This window comes from Pongo pygmaeus, chromosome Y (assembly GCF_028885625.2).
Source record: "Pongo pygmaeus isolate AG05252 chromosome Y, NHGRI_mPonPyg2-v2.0_pri, whole genome shotgun sequence".
Lineage (NCBI taxonomy): Eukaryota > Metazoa > Chordata > Mammalia > Primates > Hominidae > Pongo > Pongo pygmaeus.
The window spans coordinates 40,372,623-40,389,834 of NC_072397.2; the positions used below are offsets into that span (position 1 = coordinate 40,372,623).

Consider the following 17,212-nt stretch of genomic DNA (forward strand, 5'->3'; position numbering starts at 1 on the left):
GCTTTCTCAGAGTAACTGTCCTCTTTCAGAAAGAGGATTCTGGGTCTCTGTGTATTTTCTCGGGACATCTAGAACAAAACAGACCTTTCACAAAATACTTTTATAGCAAGTCCAGCTTCCCAGAAATGCTAATAGTTAAATATGTGAATGTACAAATATATCATTGATTTGTACACATGGAAAAGGTTTAGTGTTACTGCCAGTTACATGAAAAACAAACAAAAAAAAACAGGTTTTACATTAAAGTTAAAAATTGCTAAAAGTAATATTATGACATGTAATTGAAAGTGCTAAACATAAATTTTCATGCAAAGTGTATAAAACTGGTTTAGGCAGACACAGAGCTAGCTTGAAAAGTTATTTTTTTTCATACCCCAGTGATACCTGAAAGGCCAGAAAGACAGAACTCCCTTGAAAGGGAGGTGAAGCCCGGGAGCCAAGAGGTCTAACACAGTGGATGCCATCCCCATGGAGCCCAGCAAGCTAAAATCCACTGCCTTGAAATTCTTGCTGCCAGCACAGTAGTCTGACATCAACCTGGGATGCCTGAGATTGGTGGGGAAAGGGACGTCCAACATTACTGAGGCTTGAGTAGGTGGTTTTCCCTTCAGAGTGTAAACAAAGCCACTGGGAACTCACTGCATCTCATCAAAGCTGCTGTAGCCAGATTGCCTCCTAAGATTCCTCCTCTCTGGTCAGGGCACCTCTGAGAGAATGGCAGCAACCTCAGTTAGGGGCTTATAGATAAAACTCCCATCTCCCTGAAACAGAGCACTTGGGGGAAAGGGTGGCTGTAAGCACAGCTTCAGTAGACTTAAACCTTCCTGCCTGCTGGCTGTGAAGAGAGCTGCAGATCTCAAACAGACTGCCTCCTCAAGTGGGTCCATGAAACCAATTACTCTTGACTAGGAGACTCCTCCCTGCAGGGATCAAAAGACACCTCATACGGGAGTCTTCTGGCTGACACCCGGCTGGTACCCCGGTGGGATGAAGCTTTCAGAGGAAGGAACAGGTAACAATCTTTGCTTTTCTGCATCCTCTGATAGTGACATACAGGCAAAAACGGTCATAAGTGGACCTCCTGCAAAGTCCAGTACACCTGCAGCAGAGGATCCTGACTGTTAGAAGGAAAACTAATAACAGAAAGGCATAGTATCAACATCTACTAAAAGGATTTCTACAAAAAAATATATATATACAAAGGTCAACAACATCAAAGAACCAAGGTACATAAATGCACAAAGATGTAAAAAAACAGCACAAAATGGCTGAAAATTCCAAAACCAAGAAAGCCTCTTCTCCTCCAAAGGATCGTAACTCCTCATCAGCAAGAAAACAAAATTGAATAGAGAATGAGTTTGAGGAATTGTCAGAAGTAGGCTTCAGAAAGTGAGTAATAAACTCTTCCAAGTAAACGAGAATGTTCTAACCCAATGCCAAGAAGCTAAGAACCTCAAATAAAGGTTAGAGAAATTGCTAACTGGAATAGCCAGTTGAGAGAAAAACACAAATAACATGATGGAGCTGAAAAACACAGCACAAAGACGGTGTGAAGCATACATAATTATCAATAGCCAAATCAATCAACTGGAAGAAAGGATATCAAAGATTGAATATCAACTTAACGAAATAAAGCATGAAGAAAAGGTAAAAAAAAAAAAAAAGGAATAAAAAGGAACAAACAACGTTTCCAAGAAATATGGGAGTATGTGAAAAATGAAACCTACTTTGTTTGCTGGTTTGTTTGTTTGAGATGGAGTCTTGCTCTGTCATCCAAGCTGGAGTGAATGAGTGCAGTCTTGGCTCACTGCAACCTCCTCCTCTCAGATTCAAGGGATTCTCCTGCCTCAGCCTCCTAAGTAGCTGGGTTTACAGGGGCACACCACCACCCCTGGCTAATTTTTGTATTTTTAGTAGAAATGGTGTTTCAGCATGTTTTTCATGTTGGTCTCAAACTCCTGACCTCATGATCCACCCATCTTCACCTCCCAAAGTGCTAGGATTACAGGCATGAACCAACATGCACAGCTTAAACCTGGCTCTTCTTTTTGGCTCAGATATAACTATAAAGTTTCCTGCTCTCTCAACACTAACTTCAGTTACATTTGTCATAAACATACTCCCTAAAGTATAAATCTTGCTGTATCAGAAACATGCAATCTTGGTCTCTTAAGCATCTCTAACCAACAGTAGTGAAGCTTACTATGAGCAGAGAAGTTTTTATCATAAATTCACTGTTCATAACCAGAGCTTTGATGTCACATTTCAGCTAAAGTGCCAGCTTCACGGTCAACTGTGACCTGATAAATGCGAAGAGTGAGCCCTTTTCAGTTGTTTTAGAGAATCATGGTAGTATAGTAGCCCACACATGGCTACATGCTCAGTAAACAGGTCTTACTTTTAGTTATCCCAGAGATCTATGTGTGTTATTTCAGTTAAAGCTGATATTCTACCAGGCGCTGTGGCTCACTCCTGTAATCCCAGCACTTTGGGAGTCCAAGGTGGGCGAATCACGAGGTCAGGAGATAGAGACCATCCTGGCTGTCATGGTGAAACCCCGTCTCTACTAAAAATACAAAAAAAATAGCTAGGCTTGGTGGCGGGTGCCTGTTGTTCCAGCTACTTGGGAGGCTGAGGCAGGAGAATGACGTGAACACGGGAGGCGGATCTTGCAATGAGCCGAGATGACACCACTGCACTCCAGCCTGGATGACAGAATGAGACTCCGTTACAAAAAAAAAAAAAAAAAAGCTGATATTCATACACTCATAGAAGAAAACGTAGGTTAAAAGGAATGTTATGGTGCCTTTTTATTTTCCAGGGTTCTTGAAGCTCTTGAGATGAACAGTGGCAGGAAATTCATCACTTTTTAAAGTAATTTTTTTTGGAGATGGCAGAGTTGGGAGGAGTTCGCTTATGAACAGATATGTAACTAATAAGTTTGATACTCAGATGTTCCATGCAATAGATGTGGAATTTTTAAATAAGATTTGAAAGGGATGGACATTTTGTTACCATACAGATTCGTGATACGGCAGGTCAGGAGAGATTCCGAAGCCTGAGGACGCCATTTTACAGAGGTTCTGACAGTTGTCTGCTTGTTTTTAGTATCAACGATTCACAAAGCTTGCAGAACTTAAGTCATTGGAAAGAACACGAGAGCTTTCCTTTTGTGATTCTAGATTCTAAGACAGGCATAAGCGAATGGCAGGTGTTTAGAGAAGAAGTAAAGCTTATGCAGGGAGAACAGTGACTATCCTTACTTTGTAACAAGTGCAAAATATGCCAAAAATGTGGCAGCAGCCTTTAAGGAAGGATTTCAAACAATTCTTGCAACTGAGGATACGTCAGATCACTTGATGAACACAGGCATAGTCAACCTTCACCAAAAGCCCAAGCCTAGCTCATCTTGCTGTTGAATGTTAGAGATAAGACAGATGCATGCTAACCAACTCACATGTATATACAAAATCAACATGGACATGGAGAAGAGAATTAGTTTTTGTAGCAGTGTATTACTTACTAAAAAAATTCAATGATTGTATATTCCTGTGTCATTAGTTGGTAGGAGATGGGACACATCCACTCATGGAGGAATATATTTTCTCAATAATGGCACCTTACATTTATGAATTTTAATGGTTGTCTAAAAACGTTTCTTTGATTTACACATGTAAATTAGAGAGCTAATAAATGAGATGACCAAGACTTTAAATATAATTAAAATAAGAAACTTGACTACTCTAGAATTTATACTTGGATTATTTTTTCCCTGAAAAATGGGAAACTACTTTTTATATGTACATGATTTTTATGCAGTTAGCATTGTATACTTGGTGAAAGAGAATGATTTCCTAAAAAAAAAGTTAGATATGAAAGATTAAATCTAATGTATTTGCAGTGCATTCTTATTTACTTCTTTATCCTTTTCAAAATGACTTAACCTTTTTTATTTTCATTGTACGTATCATTAGAATTATTCTTACTAGTAATTACTCATAATTTGTGTGTAATTAAGAAGTTGTACCACCATAGGTCATGATTCACAGCCCCAGGAGGAGGGAGGGCTAACAGCGGCACAATAGTTGCTTCATACAATCTGTCACACATCCAGCTAAATTTGAGCTGTCTGTGAATAAAAAGCATTTCCATTGACAGCGTTCAGATTTCAGAAAAAAGTCTAGCTACTGAAATTGGAGAAAAGATAAATCTGCATTTGATAACAAATTGATATCAATTGATAACAATTGATATCAAACTGCAATCGATAATAAATCTGCATTGATTTAACAAATACAAGGTGTGTGTGGAGGATACAAAATTACAATTCCACTAATGGGATATTTAATATCTCTGTTACTTTCTTCACCCTTGAGGAAAGTTTCCTAGTTGAAGTTAAGCCATTCATTTTTAACACAAGACACCATAAAAAATAATGAGTTCATGTCCTTTGTAGGGACATGGATGAAATTGGAAATCATCATTCTCAGTAAACTATCGCAAGAACAAAAAACCAAACACTGCATATTCTCACTCATAAGTGGGAACTGAACAATGAGAACACATGGACACAGGAAAGGGAACATCACACATGGGACTGTTGTGGGGTGGGGGGAGGGGGGAGGGATAGCTTTAGGCGATATATCTAATGCTAAATGACGAGCTAATGGGTGCAGCGCACCAGCATGGCACATGTATACATATGTAACTAACCTGCACATTGTGCACATGTACCCTAAAACTTAAAGTATAATAATAATAAAATTTTTAAAAAGTGACCTAAAAAAAAAAAAAACACACAAGACACGAGCTAACCTTATCACTCTCAGAGGAAACACTAAGGATTGTACTTGGTCAGAGGGTAAGTAAAGACATCTTTACTAGCCCATCTATTTACTTAGTGTCTCCTCTATTACTGAACATCGTTTACTGATTTTCTCTCAAGGTTTTTTTGTTTGTTTCAAAAAAAATCCTTGCTGCAATGATCAGACCTGATAAAGCAAATTGTGGCCTCTTGGGGATGTTCATATTCTGTGCAGCTGGTGACTATCTGACTCTACAGAGGCTAAATGAAGCATGGACTGAATGCGGATGAGACCCACAACTGGGGAGTTACGGGGTTATCAAAGGACATGCTGGTTGAGGGGAGGTGGCTGTCATGTAGGGGGCAGAGTTTTGAAAAATTACATCAAAACATTTCTCTTCCTGGCCCCACCCAATATTGCCATCTGGAAACATCTGATAAAAAATACAATAGAAAATGATAGGAGAACAAAGCAGGTGGTGAGTGTGGCAGCATGAGTAGTGAGAAGCAGCTTCAGAGCCATCCTGGACAGAAGAACCATAGATGATGCTCCATAGTTTGAAGGACGGGTGGTTCCCAGTGGTACAGAAATTGCTCCATACAGTCTGTCATACACCCAGCTAGATTCAAGCTATGAATAGAAAGCGTTTCCATAGAGAGAGTTCAGTTTCTAGAAAAAGGCTAACTACAAAACTTGGAGAATAGACAAATGTGCATTTAATAACTTATGTACAATGTGCTGAGTAGAGGATATAAAATTATAATTCCATTCTAATTAAATAAATATTTTGTTAATTTTCTTTCTTTGGGAAGTTTCCTAGTTGAAGAGAAAGGATTCCTACTGTTTCTTATCTTGGAGGAAAACTGTTTACATTTCTGTAAAAACCTAAGTTTTCACTTTTATATTATGACACCAGCATGTAAGTTTTCTCACAATAAACATGTCATGTAGAGTAGTAAAGTGGTAAGTAGAAAAATGCACCAGTGTGGTACCCAGTGAAAGGTTGTGTCTGGACAGTCAGTGCTTTCTGGAATTCCGGACTGACAACCAGGAAGTGTTGAGGTGACTGAAAAGTTAAAGGTCACAAGTACAGCATGGGCAAAACAGAGATTGAGAGTATCTATGTCCATGCCAAGGGAACTATCTTAGAAAGTTTCCAGCTATAGCAAAAGGATGAAACTCCATATGCACATTTCTTCTGTATCACTTTTGGAGCACTAAAGCAGATAACTAACTTAGTGCTAATATACATGTGCTAACGGGAGCCTTATTTTAAAACTGATTTCATTTCATTGCTCTTACGTTAAAGAGCCTTCAAGGGACATCACCTACCAGATCCAAGCTTTGCCAGCTTATCTTTCCTCATGATCAGCTCTTATCTACCAGCTGACAGCTCTACCCATGTGCCCCAGTGCTTTTCTTCACACCATCACACCTGCAATACTTTTCTCTGTGGCCCACATTGGAGGTCTTACTTAATGCCCCACTTTCCTTCCAGCTCCTTCAAAGAATTGGTGACACATGAAATTTGGCACTTAACTTTACTAATATGCACCCAGGATTTGGATTACTAGTTCCTACCTCACCTTCATTAGCCTAGAGAAAAAGCAATTTTCAATATGCCACTTTTGTGCAGCTGGGCCATGTTTTCCTGCTGTCACTCACCCTGCTGCTCTTGGCTGGATTTCCTCAAAACCCTTGGGATGATATGCTCATTGAGGGCAGGAACAACCATATTAAAAAAAATACGTGCTTGCTGAAATTGCTCCCAGATTTCTAGATGAGTCTTAACTTTTTCTGCACCCATAGCTCTGGCATTTAGTTTGTTTCAATATGAGTGCTGTATAGCAGGTTAAGACATCATATTAGTTTGGATACTACCAATAGGGGAAACACAACAGAAACAGCTGTGGTGGGCAGCACTTTAGAAATGAATATTAAACTACCACAATATTGGACAAATATATTTATTTTAAAAATCAAAAAATGGGGTAAAAATGATGGTAGCTATTTCACACAAGGACACAAGACAAAATTTAGAATTACTTGCTTAAAATTAATTCAGAATGGAACAAAATTGTTCAAGTGCTCACCATTAGAACAGGTTGCATAACATGATTTTCAATGGACATTACCTATGTTACAGTAAGATCTTGTTATAGGAACAAAGAGACTGTTCCCAGACTCCTCTGGTGTATCACCTCAGCCTCCCAAAATGCTGAGATTATAGGCATAATCCACCAATTCCAAACGTTTTGTAAAAGTTGAATCAATATCGTGAAAATGGCCATACTGCCCAAGGTAATTTATAGATTCAATGCCATCCCCATCAAGCTAACAACAACTTTCTTCACAGAATTGGAAAAAACTACTTCAAAGTTCATATGGAACCAAAAAAGAGCCCACATCACCAAGTCAATCCTAAGCCAAAAGAACAAAGCTGGAGGCATCACACTACCTGACTTCAAACTATACTACAAGGCCACAGTAACAAAAACAGCATGGTACTGGTACCAAAACAGAGATATAGATCAATGGAACAGAACAGAGCCCTCAGAAATAACACCACATATCTACAACTATCTGATCTTTGACAAACCTGAGAAAAGCAAGCCATGGGGAAAGGATTCCCTATTTAATAAATGGTGCTGGGAAAACTGGCTAGACATATGTAGAAAGTTGAAACTGGATCCCTTCCTTACACCTTATACAAAAATCAATTCAAGATGGATTAAAGACTTAAACGTTAGACCAAAACCATAAAAACCCTAGAAGAAAACCTAGGCATTACCATTCAGGACATAGGCATGGGCAAGGACTTCATGTCTAAAACATGAAAAGCAATGGCAACAAAAGCCAAAATTGACAAATGGGATCTAATTAAACTAAAGAGCTTCTGCACAGCAAAATAAACTACCATCAGAGTGAACAGGCAACCTACAAAATGGGAGAAAATTTTCGCAACCAACTCATCTGATAAAGGGCTAATATCCCACATCTACAATGAACTCAAATTTACAAGAAAAAACAAACAATCCCATCAAAAAGTGGGCGAAGGACATGAACAGACACTTCTCAAAAGAAGATATTTATGCAGCCAAAAAACACATGAAAAAATGCTCACCATCACTGGCCATCAGAGAAATGCAAATCAAAATCACAATGAGATACCATCTCACACCAGTTAGAATGGCAATCATTAAAAAGTCAGGAAACAACAGGTGCTGCAGAGGATGTGGAGAAATAGGAACACTTTTACACTGTTGGTGGGACTGTAAACTAGTTCAACCCTTGTGGAAGTCAGTGTGGCGATTCCTCAGGGATCTAGAACTACAAATTCCATTTGACCCAGCCATCCCATTACTGGGTATATACCCAAAGGACTATAAATCATGCTGCTATAATGACACATGCACACGTATGTTTATTGCGGTATTAGTCACAATAGCAAAGACTTGGAACCAACCCAAATGTCCAACAATGATAGACTGGATTAAGAAAATGTGGCACATATACACCATGGAATACTATGCAGCCATAAAAAATGATGAGTTCATGTCCTTTGTAGGAACATGGATGAAATTGGAAATCATCATTCTCAGTAAACTATCGCAAGAACAAAAAATCAAACACCGCATATTCTCACTCATAGGTGGGAACTGAACAATGAGAACACATGGACACAGGAAGGGGAACATCACACTCTGGGGACTGTTGTGGGGTGGGGGGAGGGGGGAGGGATAGCATTGGGAGATATACCTAATGCTAGATGACGAGTTAGTGGATGCAGCGCACCAGCATGGCACATGTATACATATGTAATTAACCTGCATGTTGCTCACATGTACCCTAAAACCTAAAGTATAATAATAATAAATAAATAAATTTAAAAAAATTCTATGACTTCCTCCACCTTCCCTTCAGCCACAAAACAAGCATTACTGAGAATTCCAATACATAATACAAATGAAGCAACTGCTGTGACCAAAGTACCTACATTGATATGAGTGTGTATTCATGGTCTGCTCTATTTTTTATTTATTTAAATAGAGACCTTTGACACTTCTAAAAGGCTGAGTACAAATGTTAATGTAATCCTGGCTTTTCTTTGACAACTCTCCTAAAAACTGCTTTACAACTTTTTGCTAGTATGTGTATCAACGGTTTACTCTCTGAGGGAAAGGAAATAATCAACAGGACCACTATTCCTAGCCACTGGCAAAAGCATATATGCAGCACTTAGCACTGCACACGTATTTCCTTGGCTTCTTTAGTACTGCTGTGTATACTGACTATACATTTTTATAACATCTCTAAATGTATAAATGAATTAATGTGAATGTATCTGCTATCACATTTCATTTCCAACGCAGAATATGTTAGTTTTAAATATACCTACCAAATCTTGAGTCTGACATTTATTTTTGGATTGTTACATTAAAATCAACTACCTGGGACAGTCGCCGTGGCTCACGCCTGTAATCTCAGGGCTTTGGAAAGCAGAGGTGGGTAAATCACCTGAGGCCAGGAGTTCGAGACCAGTCTGGCTAACATGGTGAAACCCTGTCTCTACTAAAAACACAAAAATTCGGCACACATGGTGTTGGGGCCTGTAGTCCCAGCTATCCAGAGACTGAGGCAGGAGAGTCACTTGAGCCTGGGAGGCAAATGTTGCAATGAGTCAAGATCATGCCATTACACTCCAGCCTGGGCAACAGAGCGAAGCTTCATCACAACAACAACAAAATCACAAATAAACAAACCAAATATACAAGTGGCACAATTCTTCTTCAATGACTATTTGATCATAGAAAACTCAATTCCTGCCAGTTCATGATCTCTATTAATAGCACAGCAATTTATTTGAAAGTAGATGGAAACATTTCAGATTAAATTTTTAATTAGTTTTCCCTTACATAGGCTGCTTCCTTGATCTCTTTAGCGTTCCCTAATAAAATCAACTATGAACACTAGGAAGGAAAACATAAAAACAATTTGCCTTCACAATATTCCACAAATAACTGTTGTAAGTGTGTTCCTAAATACCTATTCAACTGGCTGAGAAGACTTGCTTGCCAAGGGAGTTGACGAGATAGTTCTGATGAGAAAAGGCATTCTGAAAGGTAAGCTGTGCAGCCTAAGGGAGTTACTTAAAAAGGCCAGTTTCCTGACAAAGGTCGAATCTATTTTTCTATCGTCAGATTTTTAAAATTATAGAACATGCCTTACTTTTATATGTAAATCATAAACATCAGTAAAGAAGTGATTTATTCCATCTTCTTGCCTTATGCGATGAAGCATAATAAATCTCAAATGTGACATAGTTAAGGCAATATTTTTCTTAGAAATAAAAAACAAAAAGCAACCAGTTCATTGATACAATATTCTTCAAATTAGTCACACACCGTGTATTAGTGATGGAAAACTTGAATACATTAACTGGGATTAAAATTAGCTTAGTTTTACCAGAAAGAGAATATAAGCATTCTAAGTGAAAAAATAGCTAGAAAATAATGTAACATCACCCCTGATAGGATTCAGATAAAGTTTTTGGTGGGTATGAGACTTAGTTTAAAAATTAGCTGTTCAACAAAATATTTCCTCCCCAATAAAACAAAAGTAGCCCCATAAATGGAAACTTTCACATTCGCACAAATTGTGAAGTGTACAGTCTCAGAGCCTGGCATCTGTGTTCCATGTTCTTCTAGTTTGTGAAACCAAACGTTATTTAATTACCTTTACTAAAAAGAGAAAGATATGCCCTGCGGTAATGAATGTTGACACAAACCACTTGCTGGACTTGTCCATGCTTTTCAAGAACATGTTGTTCAAAAGCCACATGTTCTCATCTGTGAGATTGAGAGCAGCATGAGCTATGAACTGGTGCAGATGATGACATTTGTCATAAATGACAGTGTGAGCAACAACAGATTAACATATCCACGTGGAATGAAGAATGCCGACATTCCATCCTGTAAATTCTTTTTTTTTTTTTTTTTTTTTTGACATGGAGTCTCGCTCTGTTGCCCAGGCTGGAGTGCAGTGGCGCCATCTTAGCTCACTGCAAGCTCCGCCTCCCAGATTCACGGCTTTCTCCTGCCTCAGCCTCCCGAGTAGTTGGGACTACAGGTGCCTGCCAACATGCCTGGCTAATTTTTTGTATTTTTTGTAGAGACGAGGTTTCACCATGTTAGCCAAGATGGTCTCAATCTCCTGACCTTGCTATCCACCTGTCTCAGCCTCCCAAAGTGCTGGGATTACAGGCGTTAGCCACCGCGCCCAGCCCTTCATTCTGTAAATTCTGTAGATGGTTTTCTTGTGCAGAAAAAAAAAAAAAACAGCTTGAATTTGCTTTGTTTGTTATTTTCAAGGGACATAGAAGGGATCTGTTTTTACATTATATGTAATTCTTTTTTAGAATATATAGTTTTAAAATAACACCTCAGTTATGGGTTGAAGTGTATTCCTTCCAAAATTCCTTTGTTGATGTCCTAAGTGACAGTACCACAAAATGTGGCCGCATTTGGAAGGAGAGGTTACATGTAGATATGGTTATTTCAGATGAGGTCATTTTAGGGTAGGGTGGGCCCCTAATAAAACCACTCATGTATTTAGAAAAAAGGAACATTTGGAGATGCACACAGGGAAAAAAAATAACACAGGAAGACTGGAGTTACACTGCCACAAGGCAGGGAACTTCCAGAAGCTGGGACATAAACCAAACAGAACCTTACCTTAAGACCTGCATAGGAAGCATGGCACCACTGACACCTTGATGTTAGACAGTGGCACTCAGAAATGAGGCAATACATTTCTGCTGTCCAAAGCCACTAAATTTTTGGTACTTTCTTACAACAGCCACAGGAAACAGAGACAGTCTCCTCACCAAGGAAGCTGTTCCCAATCCTGGGCTGGAGGAGGGTGGCCGATTGCACCAAAATCCCTCAGAAATCTAAAGCATGTTTTACATCACTCACGTTGTCAGGACAAACCTAAGTGAATCTTTAGATAAATGGATGTTTTTGTGTCTTGATCAAGCAGTGGTTTCTTTTACAATGATGATGAATTCTGAAGCATTAGCAGCAAATTGTGAAAATGCCTTAATAAGGTGAATGGTAGCAGGAGAAAGAATTAAAATCAATGTATGCAACAAGTTATTTTTATGTGTGCTCCTTTGTCTACCACAGGGCCAGTGGAGTGCACAGAAATTATATACAAGTAGCTGCATCCTAGAAAGCAATACTGCTACAAGTACTCAAAACAAGTTTTAATGAGTAGTGTTCTCATAATATGAGAAGATAATGTTACAACAACACCTGGCACATAATCTTGTCTATCATATTTTGGTGACAAGTCCTGAATAGTTGGAAAGTATCACACACTTAAATATTATATATTGCAAGTAACTTACAATATCAATTCCTCAAAGGTCATTAAAGCTGGCTTGGGTGCTTGAGAGAAACAGTGCAAACATGCAAGCAATGTATTAGAAACATAAATTGGAAAGGACTGGGCTCTTCTCATGTCAAAAATCTATAGGCCTGTTTACTCTGAATGACAACGTGTTTTCGAGCCAAGCCTGGTTTCTGGAAACATTCTTGATAAAAAATCAGGTGTCATCATCTCTGGTGCTGCTTTTGAGCTTCCTTTGCATTGCCAAGGTGGTCACTGGGGAGGAAAGCATGCATGTATGACCCAGCCAGGAAGTGCCATGGAGGGTCACTGTGGGTCTTTTTAACCCTGGAGGTCCTGATGAAAAACATGATTCCTGAAAACTGCCTGAATTTTAATGGATGAAACCTAGTAGGTCCTGATGAAAAATATGATTCATGAAAACTGCCTGAACATTGATGGATGGCATTACAAGGCTGCAACTTGCTACAGGTGGACTAGGTTTTTAAGTGCTCATAGTGGCTAACATAGTGAACTGAATGTCATGGGAAAAGTGAACTGAATATCATAGGAAAGTCAGAGGTCATGCTAGTCTGTGCTGAACTAAAGTATAAATAAACAAATCCCAGGATATTCTCTGGCTGGCTTCTATCAGTCTCTGGGACTCCACAGCAAACCTCATTTAATTGTGTTGGATTTCATTTACCTCCACTGTCCAGATCTTCCAGTTCTGAAATCACATTACACTATATTGTTATAATAGAATAAAAATTCTTATGAAATGTAAGCTTCCACATGCTCTGTGGATTCTACCTTCCCAGCTCACAAAAACTCCGTTTCAAAAACTGGATTATCATGGTGGCCAACAATTACAAAGTAGAAGCTCCTAGACACGATCTTCAATATGTGGCTCCTAATGAAGTAAAAAACAGTACATATTTTTAGCGGTCAATACTGAAATTCAAAGGTGACTAATGGGAAATGTAAAATTCTTCCTTTGTTTTACTTTCTAACTTAAACCTGGAAGATGCCAGTAAGCTTGTCACCATTTCCCACATACTAGTGAAGATGCATGACTTCTGGAATAAACAAATGATATAACTGTGATATTTCTTGTAGAATCCTACATATTTCCATAAGAAAACCAGAAGACCTCTAATATTAAATCACAGACAACATTCTCATGATCTGAAAGTATGGCACATTCAGCTGAAAGGACCCTGAGTGTCTGTTGGAGTGAACTAGGCTTCACTTGGACTGGAGCATTTAGAATTAGCAATGACACTTAGAAGATTTAACAGACGTAGATGATAAATTAAGGACCATACAGAGTGGTGAGAAGACCAAGGAATTAATTAGCGTGCCTTAGAAATTTCCATAAGGCATCCGTTGGGGGAAGCTAAAACTAACTCTCCCTCATGTCACTTCCCGAGAAAAGAGAGGCAATGTAGCCCTTTGTGTTCTATTTGTCTTCTTTCTACCTGAACGATGTGTGTTATAAATATATGTCCTTGCAAATAAAAAAGACTATGATATGCCTCTTAATACACCAATTTATAAGAAAGGAAGTTTTGTATTCTATAAAAGATGAAAGAAATAATCCATAAAGGAAGACATTCTGAGGCACTGAGAGATCTTACAACAAAGTTTAACAGATTGGGACAGGTGTAATAGCTCATGCCTGTAATCCCAGCACTTTGGAGGGCTGCTGCAGGCAGCCTGCTTGAGCCCAGGAGTTTGAGACTAGCCAAGGTAACAGCATGAAAGAAGAAATACTTGTCTACAAAAAAATAGATCTCTACAGATACATACCAAAATTTCTGGGCATGGTGGTGTGTGCCTGTATTCCCAGCTACTCTGGAGGCTGACAGGGGAGAATTACCTCACACTACTGTAAGTTAAAATATCCTGACTCAAAAATAAATAAATAACACTTCAACAGATTTGCAAAAGAAATGAACCTATGAGAAAGTGGGGAAAAAATACAAGCCGTTCCATGGCTTCTAGCACAGATAATTAAAATACAGATGAATAACAGATGGGTGGGAACATGGATGGATATACTCAATGGTAACCCCACTGTGTGTATTTTTCACATAAGGGATTTGAAATCAAATGAAGTTAGGTTCTATGTAGCTCTGCTACTTACTTGCAATGTGACCACAGGGAGCCCTTAATCTACTGTTGGTTTTCTCTTTATGGAAATAGTGGTAATTTTGTAGCACCTTACGGTAAAGTACCCAGCACAGCGTCTGACTCAGAGGACATGCTCAATTAGTATTATCTAGAATAACATGGAAGGCCAAATGCAAACTGAGAAGTGGTGACTGGTAAAATTTTCAACATGGGGTGGAAATTGAGTAAACAAGCAGTTAGTCAAACTCCTGGAAGACACATCTGAGGTGAGTTAGAAGGCAAGGCTCATCAAGCCTCACCGGACTTTCTGATGATTCACCTACACAAAATGAAATCAGAAGAAACATGATATGCACGTGCTAATGAATGACACATTTTATAAAGAAAATCAAGGCACAGCTGGCAGTTCTAACTTTAGAATTGGAGGGTTATGTCTGTTGAAGGAAAGGCAGATAGAAGACTCTGCATACGATGAAGTAGGATTTAAAATACCATGTGAGGTGGGGGACTATAGACTTGTCCACTTTCTCACTACGATCTAAGCTGCCCTCACCCTTCAATGGCAGAGTTAAGTATCTGCAACGAGGGTATCCCACAGAGCCAACAATATTCACTCTCTGGTCTTGCAGAGAAAACTTTTGCCCCTGCTTTAGAAAAGAGATGAAAAACAGATTGAGATAGAAAAATTGGGTAACAAAGACAAGCAAGAATGATACAAAAAGCCATGAAAAACTGGAGGAACTGGCAATAATTCTTCAGAGAAGGTGAAGGCAGAAAGACTGGGCAGTGGAAAATTGAATAAAGTAAACAATGATACCATGAATTATTGCTGTGCTAAATTTTAGAGCTGAAGTTTGCCAAAAGAAGTGCTTGTTACTTTCTTCAGCAAAAACACTGAAGCAGCATGTGGGTGTGGGTGTGTCAGTGTATGCGTAAGGGATATAACATGCATCCCTACACTCATCCCTATATGAAAAGCCAGAAATGGGCAAACAGCATGGTGCTAAGTCATCGGACAGACAGAAGGGAGCTCGAAGAACAATTGCATGAGGGTGCTGTTACCAACTACACAGATGGACAGAAGATAAGATAACGTTTACTTTATATACATTCCATGCTTACTGTGAGTTGCCAATTTGGTTTTCCTTTTGTAAACAGCTGAAGAAGCAAGAAGGCTGTAATTTTTCATTCAATTTTGGCAAAGAAAAACTGACAGGTAAAGTGGAAGAATTGGAAACCCTGGGAGAAAATTACCCCGTTATCACAGGAAGGGAAGGGAATAGCTGCAATCACTTCGCAAATACTTGAAGGTATTGGGCAAAGGTGAGACACATGTTAGGATTCTACACCGTCCAATCTGTGGAACTTTCTCCAAGGATGCAAATGTTGTACATCTGTGCTGTCCAATATGAAAGCCAGTGAGTATTAGAAATGTGGCTATTGTAACTGTAGAACTCAATTTTCATTAAACAAGAATAGCTACATGAGATAGTGGCTATGTAATGGACAGCACAGGTTTAGATTAAAGATTCCAAGAGAGTGACATGATCTTAGCTCACTACAAATTCCACCTCCCTGGTTCAGGAGATTCTATTGCCTCAGCCTCCTGAGTAGCTGGGATTAATGGCATGCACCATCATGCCAGGGTAAATTTTATAATTTTAGTAGAGAACAGGGTTTGCCATATTGCCCAAGCTGGTTTTGAACTCCTGGCCTCAAGTGATCTGCAGACCTCAGACTCCCAAAGTGCTGAGATTAGAGTCATGAGCCGCCATGCCCAGCCCAATTTCAACTTTTTTAAATAAAATTTCTGTGACATCCTCCACCTTTCCTTCAACAACAAAACAAGTATTACTTGGAATTCCAATATAAAATGCAAATAAAGCAACTGCCATGACTGACATACCTGCATTGGCATGAATGTGTATTCATAGTCTGCTCGATTTTTCCATTGCTTTAAATAGGGGTCTTTGAAGAATCTCCAAGGAACACTTGTCCCAGAGGCCCTGAGGTGGTAGCACAGAATTAGATAATAGATTAAATTCGGAAATTGCAGACAAGAGGAGAATCTAAGATAGTTTCCACATGTCTAGGTGAAAGGAACAAACAGAATGTGACCTCTCTTCTAAGATGCCCTCATCCAAATCTCTAAAACCTGTGAGTATGTTTAGGATTCATGGCAAAGAGAAATTAAGGTTGTTCAGCAGCTGACGTTAAGATAGGAAGATTACCCAGGAACATGCAGCTTGATCAATGCCATTAGAATGACCTTAAATGTAGACCATAGAAGCAAAAGAGGAAAGTCAGGGGGAAGTGACAGAAGAACGGTCAAAGCAAGGTGATGTTGATAGCTTTGAAAACAGAGGAAGGGGCTACGGCTAGGGCATGCAGGAGGCCCCCAGAAGCTAGAAAGTGAAAGGAAACAAATTATCCTCTGGAGCCTCCAAGAAGAACACAGTGCTGTGCACACATAGATTTTAGCTAAACAAGACCTGTGTTGGACTCCTATGGTACAGAAGTGTAAAATGATATACTTGTCTTGTATTAAGCCACTAAATTTGTAATAATTTGTTACAGTGGCCTATTGTTCCACCTCTGCTAGAGTTTTGTCATTTACTTTTTTTTTTCCAAATCCATGTTGACTGTATCCGCTTCAGACTTACTATTATTTCTGTGATCATGCCTGTAATGTTCTCCCAGATTCTGCCTGCAACCCCTGCCTATATTTTTAAAATCCAACTTAGTTTCTCTCCTTCCTCCATTATTTCCAAAAAAAACCTACAGGTTCCCCACATGCTAGGAAGTCCTGTCACTCTTACTGCCTCTTAAAGACTTTGAATTTTCCACAGCCAGTGATCAAAACTCATTGTACATTTTTT

The 17,212-nt window shown here is 39.0% G+C and overlaps 1 pseudogene; it reads left to right on the plus strand.

Moving 5' to 3' along the window:
- Positions 1-987: 987 nt before the first annotated feature.
- On the plus strand, positions 988-3,419 carry LOC129025789 (ras-related protein Rab-9A-like; annotated as a pseudogene).
- The last annotated feature ends 13,793 nt before the right edge of the window (positions 3,420-17,212 follow it).